The sequence below is a fragment of the Falco punctatus genome (assembly GCF_963210335.1).
Source record: "Falco punctatus genome assembly, chromosome: 1".
In the NCBI taxonomy this organism is placed as follows: domain Eukaryota; kingdom Metazoa; phylum Chordata; class Aves; order Falconiformes; family Falconidae; genus Falco; species Falco punctatus.
The window spans coordinates 43,865,170-43,880,285 of record NC_137580.1 but is presented as its reverse complement, the minus strand read 5'-3'; positions in this window follow the sequence as shown (position 1 = coordinate 43,880,285).

The window sequence follows — 15,116 nt, the reverse complement described above, 5'->3', positions numbered from 1 at the left end:
GAGAGCAGTGCGTGGCTGCACGTGGCGGCCTGGGTGCCAGGGATGTGAGGATGAACCTGGCCTTGTGGGCATGCCGTGTCCCACTGCCTGCTTGTGGACCATGGCATCCCTGGCTGCTCCCACACCAGGAGCTCCCACTTTGTCCCCAAAATGTGTGCTCAGGGCTCTGCTCGCTCCTCCTCAGGTCTCCACCTGAGAGGGAAGGTCAGCTTTGTTTGATGGAAAACAGAGGGAAGAAAGTCATGCAGAAAGTTGGTACCTCCTCATCTGACACTTTGATGGGTGGCTCTGAGCTCTGGCAGCTTGACGTGCTCCTGGGGTTAATGATATATTAGTTCTGCACCTTCCAGAGTTGATCACAAATCCAGGACAGACTTGTCAAATAATTTGTCTCATACATCAACTGCTCACACCTTTCTCCAGCAAAATTTCCAGTTTCAGGTCCCTCTGAGCAGATCTGACCCACATGATCCAGGACACAGTAATGCCCACAAGCCAGTGGCTATCCTCTGTGGGGATCCCATGCTCTCCCAGAGGTCAGGACAGCCTTCACACTGAGTGACACGGCTGGGACATGTTCCTAATGTCTACGTACCCCAGGGAGAAAGTAATGTGTTGGGATGGAGATGCAATATGTTGGGTTGGAAAAGCAATGTATTGGGATAGAGGAACAGGGTCCCCCATGGCTCAGCTGGAGGTTTCTACCCAATAGCTCACACATACCAAAGCATCCTGCTGTGCTGTAGCCATGTGTTGGCATGTCCAGCAAGGGATTGGGGTGCCTGCCCCAGGGTGGGCTGGGATCTGGCTACACACGGGGTCTACCCTTTAACTCTGAGCTAGCAGTCACCACCTGGCATTGCACCCCATGGAGACCTCAGCAGCAGAACCAGGCTGTGGTTCATCGCTCCCACCATTAATAGTGTCATTAAGAGTGCTGTTAATTAAAGGAGGACATGGGATGACTGACTGTTCCCTGTGCTGGCTGAGTTAAAATTCGGGGGGATATAAACATCCCCGGTGGGCTGCGGTAGAGGATTCTATTTCCCATGAGCTGAGCAATCCAGACTTCCTCTGTGCTTTGCCACCATGTTCACCCTCATCTTCCAACTCACAGCCACCCACCCCACCCCTCCCACCCAAGGAACTGATTTGGGGGCATTGACTCTGCTGACCGGAGCATCATGCCTTTCTGCTCCAAGGTTACCTTTATGGGCTGGGAGGAGAAGTCCACAACGTGGTGAATTATAAGCCAATGCTTTAAAGCAGTGTTCTGAAGGTTTGGGAGTTGAATTATTATTTATAATACCCTGAGGGTGCCATGTAATTTATGGACAGGTATGAAGACAAGTAGGCGCTCAGACATGGGGATGAGCCCAGCGTAAATGCCGAGATAGAAAGATAGATAGATGGATAGGTGAAGATAAGCCTCCTGGCCAGGAAAGCTGGAGATTGGAAAGCCTGCTCTTAGAGACCTCTGCTGTCCTAGGGTAATACCTACTATCCCAGTACTCTCACCCCATAAAAAATCCTCTCAAATCTGGTGTAAATCATTTGTTTACTCTTTTTTAAAATTAATTTATCCCAAGTGCAAGAACGAGAAAAAAAAAAAAGGAGTTGCTTTGTTGTTGCAATTCGCTGCTAGGCATTCCTATGTGTGCTAATGATAAGTATTAATTAAATAGCTTGCTGTTGTCTTTTAAATGCAGTTCTTTCAGGCTGTAATTAAACACAGACACCCAGCCCTTTCTGTCTGCATAGAAAGAGGCAGGCAGGCCTCCGGAGCTCTGCACTTCTTGGAGCAGGAGAGAAGTGGAAAATGGGGCAAAACCAGTTTCCATTGAAAACTCACCACCCTGTGCATGTCCTTCGCGGGGAAAAGCAACCAGCTCAAGGAAATTAAAGGAATGTGACTTCCAAGATCCCAGCCCTGCAATCAAAGTAAGTTTATATGCCCTTAAGATCTTGCAGCTTCATACATTTTAAAGACAGAGGAGATCACTTTGTCTGATCTCCTGCACAACACAGGCTGTTGAACATCACTCTGCTGCGTTCATTGAGCTCGGCAACTTGTTGGCTTATGAACATCTTGATCTGAAGATCTGGAGATAGGAGTCCACCTTTTTCACTTGCTTCTTGATTTCCCCAGTTTTTTCACCCTCGCTGTGAAAAAAACAGGCAGTGCTGTAAATTCCCATCCCCGTGCTGCTCCCGTGGTCAATATTAATCTCCCAGCGCAGGGTGTGCTTCCCAGGGAAACCTGAGCTCGCACCAGCCCCGCTGCCCTCTTGCCCTTCTGGCTTCAAATAGAAACTTAGTGCTAAAGCCCTCTAGAAATGCAAATAAAAAAGTCAGATGCTCACATGATGGAAAGCAACCCCTAAATAATATTTGCCATATGCCCACAATGCTGAACGACACCTACACCCAACATTACTCCTGCCCTCAAAGGTTTCGCTTATCTAAAATGCTACCCTTAATCAATAAATATATGAAGAGACACCGGCCGTCTGCTGTACCGCTTACAAGAGTGGTGGGGGAAGATGCAGCTTGCTTGGAGGATGCCCTGGTCAGAGCTGGGCCATGACAAACATGTTTCTGTCCCACAGCCATGTCAGGCAGCATGGGAGGGAGGAGAGGAGGCATAGAGTGGGAATGGAGCCAGCTCCTGCCAGTCACCCCAAATCCACACATCCACCTGTAGGTGGACCCAGTTCTCACCAGACAATGACAATGAAGAGCTTCACCATGGTGAAGACAGTGGGGACTGTGTTCAACAGCCGCACGTATGTATTTTTTTTGGAATGGAAACATTTAAGGATGCATTTGCGTGATTTATAACCTGAGATCTGTAGAGTATGTACGATAAATATACAGAGAACATAAGACAGACTTACTGCCTGCCTGCAAGGGGGTCCTTGGTTTGGGACAGCACAGCCCTGTGGGCACCCCGAGTGATGCTCCTCTGCCTTGATGGCTCCCTACACTTTTCAGAAAAAAGCCACAGCCCTTTTGGAGTCCTATCAACCCGAGGATGGATTTGCTGTAGGCTTTTATGTCCCCCCAGCCCCATGGCTGGGTCTGTCCTGTGGTTTTCATGCAGCTGGATGGGCATCCATGGGGAGTGGTGAACATGGGAGGGGGTGCAGGACCCTCTGTAGGCTCCTTCCCAGGTGAGGGGAGCACAGGACTGGGAGCTTCCTTGGGGTTATTGATGTCAGCAGTAGCAGAAGTGGTTCAGAAGAGGATTTTTTAACTTAATTGCCTTTTAGAAATGTGGAAGGGAGGGAAATGAGAAGGGAAAAGAAAAACCAAAGAAGAAAATAAAGCTAGCTTGCATTTAGAAATGAAATATTTAATGGAAAAGGAATTTGAGTTTGTTTGGACTGTAACAAAAGACTTTGTTCCACCAAAACCGAGCTGATTTTGAGCAGAAACTTTTTTAAAAAGATTTGAGCTAAAAAAAGGATATTTTGAAGGTAAAATAACTCACTTTTAGTCCAAATGGTTAAAATTCTGTTCGAGGTTTGGGAAAGGAAGCAAATTCAGGAATTTTAGAAGTTTCAGAAAACTTTAAAACACCATATCACAATAAAAGGTGATCTGGGGAAGAGGAAAGTGTTGCTTTGCTGGAGCAAGAGGGCCGGAAAAGGGAGAAGCCAGTGGCCGCCCTGAGTGGCTCTGTCCTTGCCCTGATGCCCCTGAGATCACCCTGAGCACTTTAAGATCACGAGATACTGAGAACAAAGAGTTTGTGTTCTCTTTTTTGCACTTTAGTTCCCTGTCTTTTGGGGCTCCCAAAGCTGTTCAGCTTTTTTAGGGCAGGTTAGAAACCACTTCTTAAAGAAAGCAGAGTGGAAAATCACATATAACATGGCTCCAAGAGGGTAATGCTTTCAGAAAAATAGCAAAAATAAGGATTCCTTGGAAAAATAAATAATTAAGAAGTGATGAGCACAGGAGGTCAGTGGTATTTCATGCACTTCTTTGTTATTCATCTCCTTGCTTTTGCTTTGGGATTCCTTGAGCAGAGATCATCGTGGATGTTTGCACAGCCTTTTGCAGATGAATGAAATAGCAGTGGGATGCTGCAATAAGGGATGGGGAAGGCAGAAGGGGCTGTGTATGATGAGCGTAGCATTATTTTGGTATCTGACATATGGAATGGAACAGGACTCGCTGTGCTAGATCCTGGACCTAGATGGAAAAAGCAAGATAACATTTTTGCCGTTGAAGTTTACAATCACAGCTTTAAGCGAAAGAGTAGCTTCTGGGGATGGGGTCTTTTCTGTTGCTGACTTTCTGCAAGACCCTGGGGAGCACCAAGGTGGGGTTGAGGACTGGGAACACCCTCCCACAGCCCACCCGTCGTTTGGCACCAGCCTGGATGCTGCCATGTGGGAGACTCCTGGGGTCCCACACTAGCTGGGGACCAGGCTGCTGCCACCTCCTCACCCTGAGCTTGGTCCTTTCTTTGCAGCTCCACTTAGTCCCTACCTGCCCAGCAAAGCACCAGCATCCAGCCCCTGGGAGCTCCTTGCTTCCGCTCCTCTGGGATGCTTGTGAGGATTAGCCAAGCTATGCTCCCTAAACCCATCACATGCGTTTCAATAGTTTTAATTGTTGCCTTTAAGATAATTACAGGCTGGAGAGAGTGGACAGGAAGAGCCCTGTGGATTTGCACCGGGGCTTGGGCGTACCGCTGTGTACGGTACGGGAGATTTGCCACTTAGCAGTGTTTTTCCTGCTTGGGAGAGTGATTTACACGCCACAGCACCACAACAGGGAAGGACTGCAGGTCCCCACTCCCATGGCTGGAACAACTGGAGCAAGGGGTCACCCTGCCCTGGGGGAGAGCATCCCCCAGCACCGGGCTCAGAAGGTGCTGGCTCTTGATCATTTAAGCCACAGGTTTCGCCTCCTTCCCAAGCCCGTTCAGAAGGGAATGCACACCTGAAGTGAGCAGGACGCCAAACATCAGACTCACAGCAGGGCAGGGAGCACCCAGGGCCTCCCTTGCTCAGACATGAGGTATCAACTTCACTCAGCTCCAGTACTCTCCTTGGCTCTTAGTGAGGTGGACCACACTTGAGGTTTTTTAGCATATTATGATTATTCCTGGTCCCTTGCTGGCTATCCATCCTCCATCACGAAAGAAAACATTTTCATGATTTTAAAGGGAGATATCTCGGTCCCTCCTGTATCCTGGAGTAATTCAATATTGAGTGAGAGGAGCGTGATGACTGCTTTTCCCCTGTTTGCACTTTTCTTGCAATTATTTTGTTGGAGCTCCCCGCTGAGGAGCAGGGCAGGCTGGCAGCTCTCACAGATAACAGAACTTCCCAGGTGCTGCCTTGCCACAGAAGAGCTGGGGCAGCACTAAGGACCCCTCTCAGGGCACAGACCTGCCCCAGGGTGAACGGTGCACACAGGGTGTGTCTTCTAAAAATGCTGCAGACTTTTTCAGTCCCCTAATGAAGTGCATCTTGGGTACCCCACATTAGAGTGTCCAAGCTAATCCATATAGACTTGCATGCCCAGGGGCACCCGTGTGTTTTGCTAGCCAGGCTGTGGCGTTGCCATGGTTTAAGGTGCTGCTGCTGACCAGTGGTTCGTTCACATCCCTCAGATGGATGGGACCAGCCCGGCAGCTGAGTAGCAACAACGGTGGTGCAAGACGCTAAACCTGGAGGGCTTTGCTCTCACCCATCTGACCTTGGGCTGAAGAGGATGAGGAGCACTCCCTGCCTTGTCCTGGAACCTTCCCCAGCAGGAGATGGGAAACTCCCCACCTCTCAAAGATTTCCTGCCCAAATGAGAAAAAACAACCCAGACCCCATTTTTTTCTGGAGATCTCCAGCCCAGTGTGCCATCATGAAACCCAGCAAGGGGTTCTTGCCCTTGCATTTGTAGTGGCCTCTTTGTCACTGATGCATTTTAAAATGAAGGTAAAATTTCATCTAAATTCAAGAAACTGCTCTAGTTCAACCTGCTGATTGCAGGACATATCATGGCTGGTGTGGTTTGGAGGATCAGGTGGGTCACTTGCAGACATCGAAACTAGTGGTTAATGAAGGGATAATGTGGGGCCAAACACACTGAGGATACAATTTGTTGTAGTATTGAATCCATAGAAATCCATTTAATAGTGTGTCCCCTAAATTGCTGCCCCTTTTCCACCCTAACTCCTAACCTGGAAATAATCCCAGCAGGAAAAAAGAGAAATAGCTCAAATATTAAAATGTGGTGAACGTGGGCTGGGTCCCTGTGCAGGTGGAGGGGATGGGGATGGGTCCCATTGCTGCTGCCAAGGCAAGTCTGGGGACACTCTCTGCCCTCCTAGTGGGGTTCAAGACCTACATCTGCAGGTGGTGGGTTAAATGTCAACCGCACCCCAAATCCAGAGCTGAGCATCTGAGGGGTTCGGCAAGGATGGGATATTCCCCTCCATGAGCTGCACCAGCTGTCCTTTGCATCCCTGATCTCTTCTCCCTCTCCCCTGCCGCTTTCCTCCCCCTGTGATATGATGCATTGGCAGAGAAATAAAATAATCAGATATTGCTTTATTACTTTCCACCCGTACTTCCCTCACGGGCATCTGTATTTCTGCAAATGCTTTTAATATTTGCTAATAAAAGCAGCTCCAGTAATGACATGCTCGCTCCCCAAGACAAAATTGCCGGGACTGGCGTTATCTAACAAACTCTTTCTGGCACAAGCGCGTCTGCATACGAGCCATTTCTGCCCATTCACAGGATTATCAGCCATCTCTGCAGCCAGCCCCAGCCCTCCTCTCTCATTCCTAGTTAATTGGTGTGAAATTGGAGCAAGTTCTCAGGTGATAATGTGTTTGCATTTACTGCTTCACTGAACCACCCTAGCCACTCAATCCCAGCTTCATTAAAGCCTCAATCTCAGCTTTTGCTCCTGGCTGTGAGCTTCAAACCCTATTTCCTGCGTGGCAGACATACAGCCTAACACATGTCAGGCAGACAGCTTGAGCGGAGCTGCTGGGAACAAGCGAGGCTACTGCCTGGGCGCCGCTCCGGGAAAATCACGTTCGCAGCGGGAGAGAGATGCTCGGAGTCCCCGCGATGGCTTCACGCTGCGTTGGTTGGCTCCCCGCGCTTGAAAAAGGCATGTTTTGTGCCCTTTAATTATCTTTGATTAATGAATTAATTTTTTTTTCCTGCAGCACTTTGAAGATAAAAAGCCTTCGTCTGAATTATGTGATTAGTATTTAAAGACTCAAGTGAAATATTTGTAGGCAGAAAAACCTAACCGAGGAATGCCTGTGTTCAAACATTCAGTAGGGCCTATTCACAGGATCGGATTCCAGGGTTATTATTAGCAATAAGGTTATCTTTGGCATAATCTTTTTATGCACAACATGCTACTGGATTCCACCCTCCCTGTTTTGCTCGGGCCCTGGGGCAGAAGGTATACAAATTAGAGCCGGTTCCAGCCTTGCAAGTGTTCTTCATGCAAGTGGAGCTGAAGTCTGCTGAGGTCTGCCACGATTATATTTAGGACCATCCATAAAGTTTTTTGGTGCGTGATGCGTGCCCCAGGATGCTCCCATGTTGGGGGGATAAGTGTGGTGCTGCCCCTGGGGTAGCTCCAGCTCTCCCAGCACACGCTGCTGTGGACCCACTGTGCATTGGAGACATCTGTGACACCCCATGAGGTGACCCTTCAAACTGTGGATGGAAAGGGATGGGTCGGGCTGGTCCTATGCCTGCAGGTCGTGGAGGCAGCTCCGAGCATCTCCCCGGTATGTGGGATTTCACAGGTCTGGACATAGGTCTGTGCTTGGACAGGTCTGGACGCAGTCAGGGAGAGCAAAGCACTGTCAGGCACACTGCTGTGTGAAGCTCTCTTTTGTGAAGCCCAAAGCAGCTCTCTGCTCGGGTGGGCGTTGCCAGGGGGTCCTGTCTGCCCCCAGCCTCAGCTGGGAGTGCTGGGACACGAGTGGGGCTGTTTGGGTTGCAGGCTTGGGGGAATAGGTTGATCTGGGTGTGAAAGCAGAGAGCAGCTGCCTCCTGCCTCTTAATTTGGTTGTATTTCTAGCTCTTGCAAAGCTGAAGGTAGGAGTTGGGGTTTGTTGTTGTTGGGTTTTTTGGTGGTTTGTTGGTTGTTGGGTTTTTTTTTTTAATAGATGGTGGGTGTGATTTTTCAAACGCGCTCCCCTTTGGCACGTCTCTGCCGGCGACGTCAGTGAGAGCCCCAGGATGCCTCCACCGGAGCCCAGGAACACCTTCCTTTGAAACTCACCCCATGTGTCTCCCCAGATCCAACCGCTGAGCATCACAGGTGGGAGGAGGCGAGGCCACATTCGGCGGCAGTCCTTCACCCCAAACAGCTCAGCCTCTGCACGTGGTCCCCTGCTCACCCCGAAACCAGATCCAAAAATCCATCAGGGCTGCTCATCCGTGCCCCGGGTCCCCAGCCTGGGTCCAGGCAGAGCAAAAATACACAGAGGCACATTAAAGGATGGCCGGTGTGGCTTTGAAACAGTGCAGCGATCCCCTGTAGCCTGGTTTTTGGAGAAGGTATTTTGTAGCTGGTTTTTCTCTTTGTGACTAAACACAGTTATTAGGCCCCGAGTGCATCATTAAACCTGTTATTAAAAGTAAACATGTTAAGGAGAATATACTTGTGTGCAGCAAGCTCATCCAGGGTGCTGGACCCTCTGGAAAAGTCATTAACATTTGTATTTAAAGTGAACATAGTTAGGAACATATTGGACTAATTCAGGGCCTTAGAGCTATTAAAATGACTACCATTAAAAATAAATATATTAGGCAGAATATGTTGCATAATTAGAATTATTACAGTGTTTATTCTGATTGTTTTCTATGCTGGCCTCTCATTTAAGAGGCTATTTGTATGTATATATATGTGTTTTATATATATATACATAGTTATGTTTCTAACTATATATATTTGGTTATCTGTTGTGTTAAAATGACTCTGCAGGATAAATTTGACTTCCTTGTTGCAGGGTGAGACAGATCCCTGGCAGGATGAAGACTTGGATAAAACCATGGGGAAAAATAATAAATAAACCCTGGCTATATGTAAGTGTTGTGGCCACAGTCCAGTGTCTGTTGAGTTCAGTGGGAACCTTTCCTTGACTTTGCCGCACTGGGTCAGACCTCAGGAATGTGCCTCCTGCTTTGATGGTTTTGCTATTGGTAGGTCAGCTCAGAAAATCAGAAAATCAGCAGCTTCACTTTCCACAGGCTGTTCCCAGGCTGAGCTCCACCTGGCTTCAGCGACTCACTGCAGCTCATGTCATCTTGTTTTGACTCAGTCTCCTGCGACTCACCTGTCCCTGGGGAGCTGGTGAGGTGGGATCATCTCCCTGTCACAGGACTTTTCCCCACCTGGGGTCCTGTGCCTCCCTGTGTGGGCAAGGATCCTCCCAGGGAAGAGTTTCTCCCAGGAGTTTTGGACACAAGCAGTAAGATTTACCTTTCCCGCATCTGAGAAGGGTGGTATCTCCTGCCATGGTCTCTGCACAACATATATACAATCTATATATAGTGTATGTGTATATATACATATATCATAGAGTCATAGAACAGTGTGGGTTGGAAGGAACCTTTAAAGGTCATCTAGTACAACCCCCCTGCATAGAATCATGGAATCACAGAATGGTTTGGACTGGAAAGGACCCTAAAGATCATCTAATTCCAACTCCCTGCCATGGGCAGGGGGCACCTTCCACTAGATCAGGTTGCTCCAAGCCCCATCCAGCCTGGCTTTGAACACTTCCAAGGATGGGGCATCCACAACGTCTCCAGGCAACCTGTTCCAGTGTCTCAACACTCTCATAGTGAATAATTTCTTACGAATATCTAATATAAATCTACCCTTTCAATTTAAAGCCATTCACCCTTGTCCTGTCACTACAGGCCCTCGTGAAAAGCCCCTCTCCAGCTTTCTTATAGCCCCCTTTAGCATCTTTAACTGGATCAGGTTGCTCAGAGCCCTGTCCAACCTGACCTTGAATGTTTCCAGGAATGGGACATCTATAACCTGTCTGGACAAGCTGTTTCAGCATTTCACCACTCTCACCATAAAAGATTTCTTCCTTATATCTAGTCTGAAACTCCTGTAGGGACCATTGTGTTGAATGTATTTACCTCCCAGGGACTTGTATGGGAGCTGAGACTTTGAGGAGGCTGAAAAGGACCATTAAAATATCTCACCTTTTACCATAGCAGCCAAGGGTAGCTCCTCCAGGAGCCCTGGTAAATCCAGCACCCCACAGGATCAGAGGACGTAGGATCACAGGTCAGGGAGGAAAAAGCTATACTAAGGAATTGTAAGGGATGAGGGATGATTCTTGAAGTGCTGCCTGTTGGAGGGGTTTAGCTTTGTTCATTAATAACAGTGAAGAGGATTAAAGGATGGTTAAACCCTGTTGGATAGCAGTGACCAGCACCTTCCCCTCCAGCTCTTCTCCTGGGGGTGCTCATGATCCATATCCCAGTACCGAGACTGTCCCAGCCACGGGGCCACCCTGGATGTCTGTGAGGGCTTCAAGCTGTGTGCATGCCCCAGCCCTGTGTGTGGGTCACTCATAGGGCTGCCCCACCAGCATGGACCCCTATGGGTGTTTTTCCAGCTGACATGACCCCAAATGCGCATCAGTGCAAGGGAGAGAAGCATCCACCTCTCGCTTTCTAGGAACAGTTATTAATGTCAGTAGATGGCACTATTTCTTCTGTGATAAATGCAGGTGGTTCCCACCACTGCTCTGAACCATGAGCTGGACCTGTCACGAGAAGTACCAGGCTGAGGGCGAGCTGCTTCCCAGGAGCCTCATCAGCCCAGGGAACCAACAGTGGGCTCCATGGGGGGCTGTGGCCAGCCGATGCTGGGAGCTGGGCAGAGAGCCTCCAGGATCCCTGGGGAGACCTGTCGTCCTGGAGGTTGCCTTCCCATTGGGTTTGGTACCCAACAGCAAGTAAATGATCATCAGCCCAAACCTCAGGCAGCGCTGCCAAACCACGGTGCTGCTTGTTTTGTATCAGCTCTTCTTCTTCTTCTTTTTTTTTTTTTTTTTAGGGTTGAAATGTGTTGTTGCTGATTCTCCAGGTGGAAAGGGAGGAGAAGACAACTTCTGCACCCCTCCCTGCTCCCCTGAGCCTGCACCCAACTCCAGATGACACCACTGTGATTGTTGTCCCTGGATGGTCTCAGCTGGAGAGATGCCTACAGCTGGGGGTCTCATTCAGACAAGTCCAAAGGTGGGGCTCACCACCTTTATAGGTCTATAAGCTTTGAGTATCAGCAGAAAAGACCCTTTCCCAGCCCTTGGGGAATTGCAGGACCCTGGAGCTGCTGCCTCCTGTCCCATCCTTGCTTTCACCAGCACCAGGGCTGCTTCCATGGGTGCCAGCAGGCACCGATGGGCTCCTGGCCGTACCCGTGCTGCAACGGTGGGCGCCAGTGGCCAGCCATGGGGTCATTCTCCACCTCACTGATGTAAACTGCATCTCTGAGAGGTGCTACTGAGCGTAACTGAATATTTAAATAATAAAACAAAACCCTGCTGGTGGGAGTACAGCTGCTATTACACTTATTATTTAATTGTGGCGGTGTTTCAGAGCCCTAGGCATGCACCTGGACCCCTCGTGCTAGGTGCTGTACAAACAGGACGGAGGAGAAGACTTTGGCGTTTAAAGGTACTGAGTCATTCCTTCGTCCTCTCATCTGAAACCTCAGCTTTGTCTAAAACCTTTAGGATTTTGTTTAATGGGTGCAGCTAATGGTGAGGTAATCAGGGAGCCTTTCGACACAAAACCGAGCGATCAGTGGGTTGGATGCCTTTTGATCTCGCTGCAGAGCAAAGGCATTGCAAGGAGAAACCGCGTGGTGGGGTACCGAGAGATGCTGTGTGAGTGGGTGGCTGAGACCAGCCTGGGGCCGTGTCTCCCCATGGAGCCCCTTGTGTCAGGATCTGGCCAGGGACCATCACCCTCATGCCATGCCCTGGTGCACACTGGGGCCTCGTGGGCATATCCCTGACACTGCTTAGATGCCACACAAGAGGAGATGAGGACTGCTTGTGATGACCATCCCTCCCCATCTCCTGCAGAAAGGAGACATCTGTGCAAGGCTTGCTGCTGGCAGGACACCTATTTCAATGTATCTTCCCCGAAGGCACCCAAACCAAGCAGTGGGTGCAAGCTGTGCCCTTCCCAGGCTCCTAGATACCCTGCTTCTGTCTGGCCAGCTCTATAGCTTTGTATCCCAGAGGAAAACCATGGAAAGAGGAAAAAGCCCCTGGCAGGTTCCTGCAGCAAAACGGGTGGCTGATGGATGCCCTGGGGAGGGGTGGATGGTCTCTGTTGGGTGGTTGGCCGGGGAGCCTGGGCTGTCCCTCCTGTGGCCATGTGCATGGTGCACAACCAGGCCAGAGCAGAAGTCCTCTTGGCTTCTCCTCTCCCAAGGGTGACTTCACCTGAAATCTTTGCTGTGTGGCAACATCTGGTTGGCGTGAGCTGGGGTGATAGTTCTGCAACGACAGAGGCCCCAAGGTAAATCTGTGAAGTTATACTTGCAGGTACATTCTTTTGCACTGATCTTTTGCCTGGCAAGCTGGTACAAGCTACACCTGCAGGACTCCTTTCCCTTCCTGCTGGTGTGAGCTAGATCTACCTCAGGAGATCAGTGCTGGCACAAGGCGGCTGATGGGGGGACACCAGGTTGCTGCTGCTCCTCTCCCATCATCTGGCACAGATGGCATGTTGTATGGGCTCAGGGGTCATGTTTGCAGCCCCGCAAGATCCCAATCTTGTAGAAACAAACTTTTTCAACTCCACTGGGATGAAGCCCTCCCAGGTTACTGTCGAGCTGGGTGAGCAACTGCATGGTCACAAAGAAGAGGACAAGGGATATACAGATAGGGCATGGGGCAGATGGGCTTGGGCTGAGCACACAACCTCCTTCTCAAGGCTCACGCTAAGGTCCTTTGAAAGGACCTTCAAGAAGCGTGTTTAGAAGTGCTACAGTAGAAACAATAGCATTGAGGGGTTCCTTTTCAGTGGCAGCCCGCTCATGGGACAGGGAAAAAAGGACTGCTGGAGGTAGATCTCCTTCTGCTGGTGTCTGATTAGGAGGCCCCAGTCTGTTTAGGAGCTGTAATATAAAGAATAACCTCTTTACAGTTATCACATCAGACTGACAACCAAGCATAAATGGTAGAATGGATAAAAGGTAATTTTATCATAAGGAAATTGAACGGGGTAATGAAGGGGGTAATACAAGTGGTGATCACAACTAAAGCTATAGCTGAGCACAAGAGCATCCTGTTCAGCACTGGAAGGGAGGGTTTGCTGCTCTGCTCTCTGCTTTGCATTAAGCATCATGTATCTGCAACACAGAGATGTCAGGCTGGGAGACTAAGCCACTCACAAAGGTGCTGCCCCAGCAAATGTCATGCAGTCCTGAAAAATGACATCTCCCTTGGTTTGGCACCAGCATGGTGGTTTGGGGCAATGGCAGGTTAGCTAGGTCAAGCTAAAGCCACGAGCTGATCTGTGTCACTTCATGGCAGTGCTGAGAGCCATAGGACATGCCACTCACCCCACAGGCTGGCTTTAGGTAGAGTGAGGAGCTGGGACTAAATACCCACTCTCTCCTGGGAGCTAGCATCCACTGCTGAGGTCGCCTCTGTCCTGAGCAGTCATCAGAACATATCCCATCCAAGCAGGGACATCCCTGTGGGGCATATCAATTTTTTCACCCCCAAGCCCATTTTGCTGATCCTTCTCCTTGCACCAGCCGTGGGGGCCCCACCTAAGCTGGTTTCTCCTCCCTTAATGCAAATCGTTACCTCACCCAGCTTCAGTCACCAGCAGTGGAAACTATATGACTAAATGCAGAACAGGTAAAAGGCCTGGAGTTCTTGCTGTGCTCCCTTGATTGTTGATGGAGATCTAATCTGTATAGCCAGGGGACTTCAGGGTGCAGTTCATCTTGTCCTAAAGCAGTCACAAGCAGGCTGGGTGAATTGCACCTCCAGAGAGCCTTTGGTGACTGCAAAGGGAGCTGAGGTACACGCTCAGCCCCAGAAGTCAATGCTGCGGAGACTGGTGAGTGACGTGAATGCCACCCTGTTCCCACTTGGCTGCCTGGGCTTCTTCAGTAGAGAAAAATACCCATGTCCATAGGGCAACTCAGGCAACTAGACATGTCTCAGAAGATGGAGCAAGATGGTTCTCTGGGGCATCCTGTCTCTCGCTGTGGGCTGTAGATATGCCACATGTAGCTTCTAGGAGGTAAGTTAGGGGATGAGCATCCCCCTTTCCATTAGTTTAAGCTTGCTGCCTCCCGCCAGACTGCTGGAGAGCTCATGAGTGTGGGCCCACCACTATGGCTGCGAGAGGATGACTGCAGGGCAGAGCAGCCCAGAGCTGGATTCCCTGCTGAAGGGCATTCCTGTGTCTCACCAGCACACCTGGTGTGTCCCAAACAGGGCTACGTCTCTGGCCTGAGATGAAGGTTGTGGCTTGGAGAAGAGTACAAATATGGATGGAAGCCCTAACTTGTTGACCCTTACGAGGGTCCAACATCTCCATCAAAGAAACTTTGGGGACTAGCATATGCTTGTAGAAGGCATCTCATACCTGGCTCTCCTTCATGTTTCTTCTCCCTGGATCCAGCCAGGTGACACTTGAGGACTTCCCAGGATCTACCATCACCCTCTACTTCCATGCCCATGTGGCCACGTGCTGTTGTCCAGGCCTGGAACCTGCCAGAACACTGAACTCATACTTGGCTTTCACTGATATCTGTGGGCTTTGGGCCAGCCCTCAATAACAGGACAAAAAAAGAGACCTGCAGACCGTCCCAGCAAGGGAAAAGGGCAAGCGGCACAACATGACTAGAGCTGGCTGGTGGGATGCTTCTCCCAACATCCCACCATCTCTCCTGGTCTCAGCATCTCCTGCCGGGTGCTGAGGGTGAGGTGTCACACAAGTGTCCCAGCCCTGGTGCACCGCTCTCCCTCCCTTTATCTGCAGATCGCGCTATGCTAACGAGGCACACGTACAATGTTTGTGTGTGCATGTGAGAGACAGAGTGCTGACTCTCGGCCA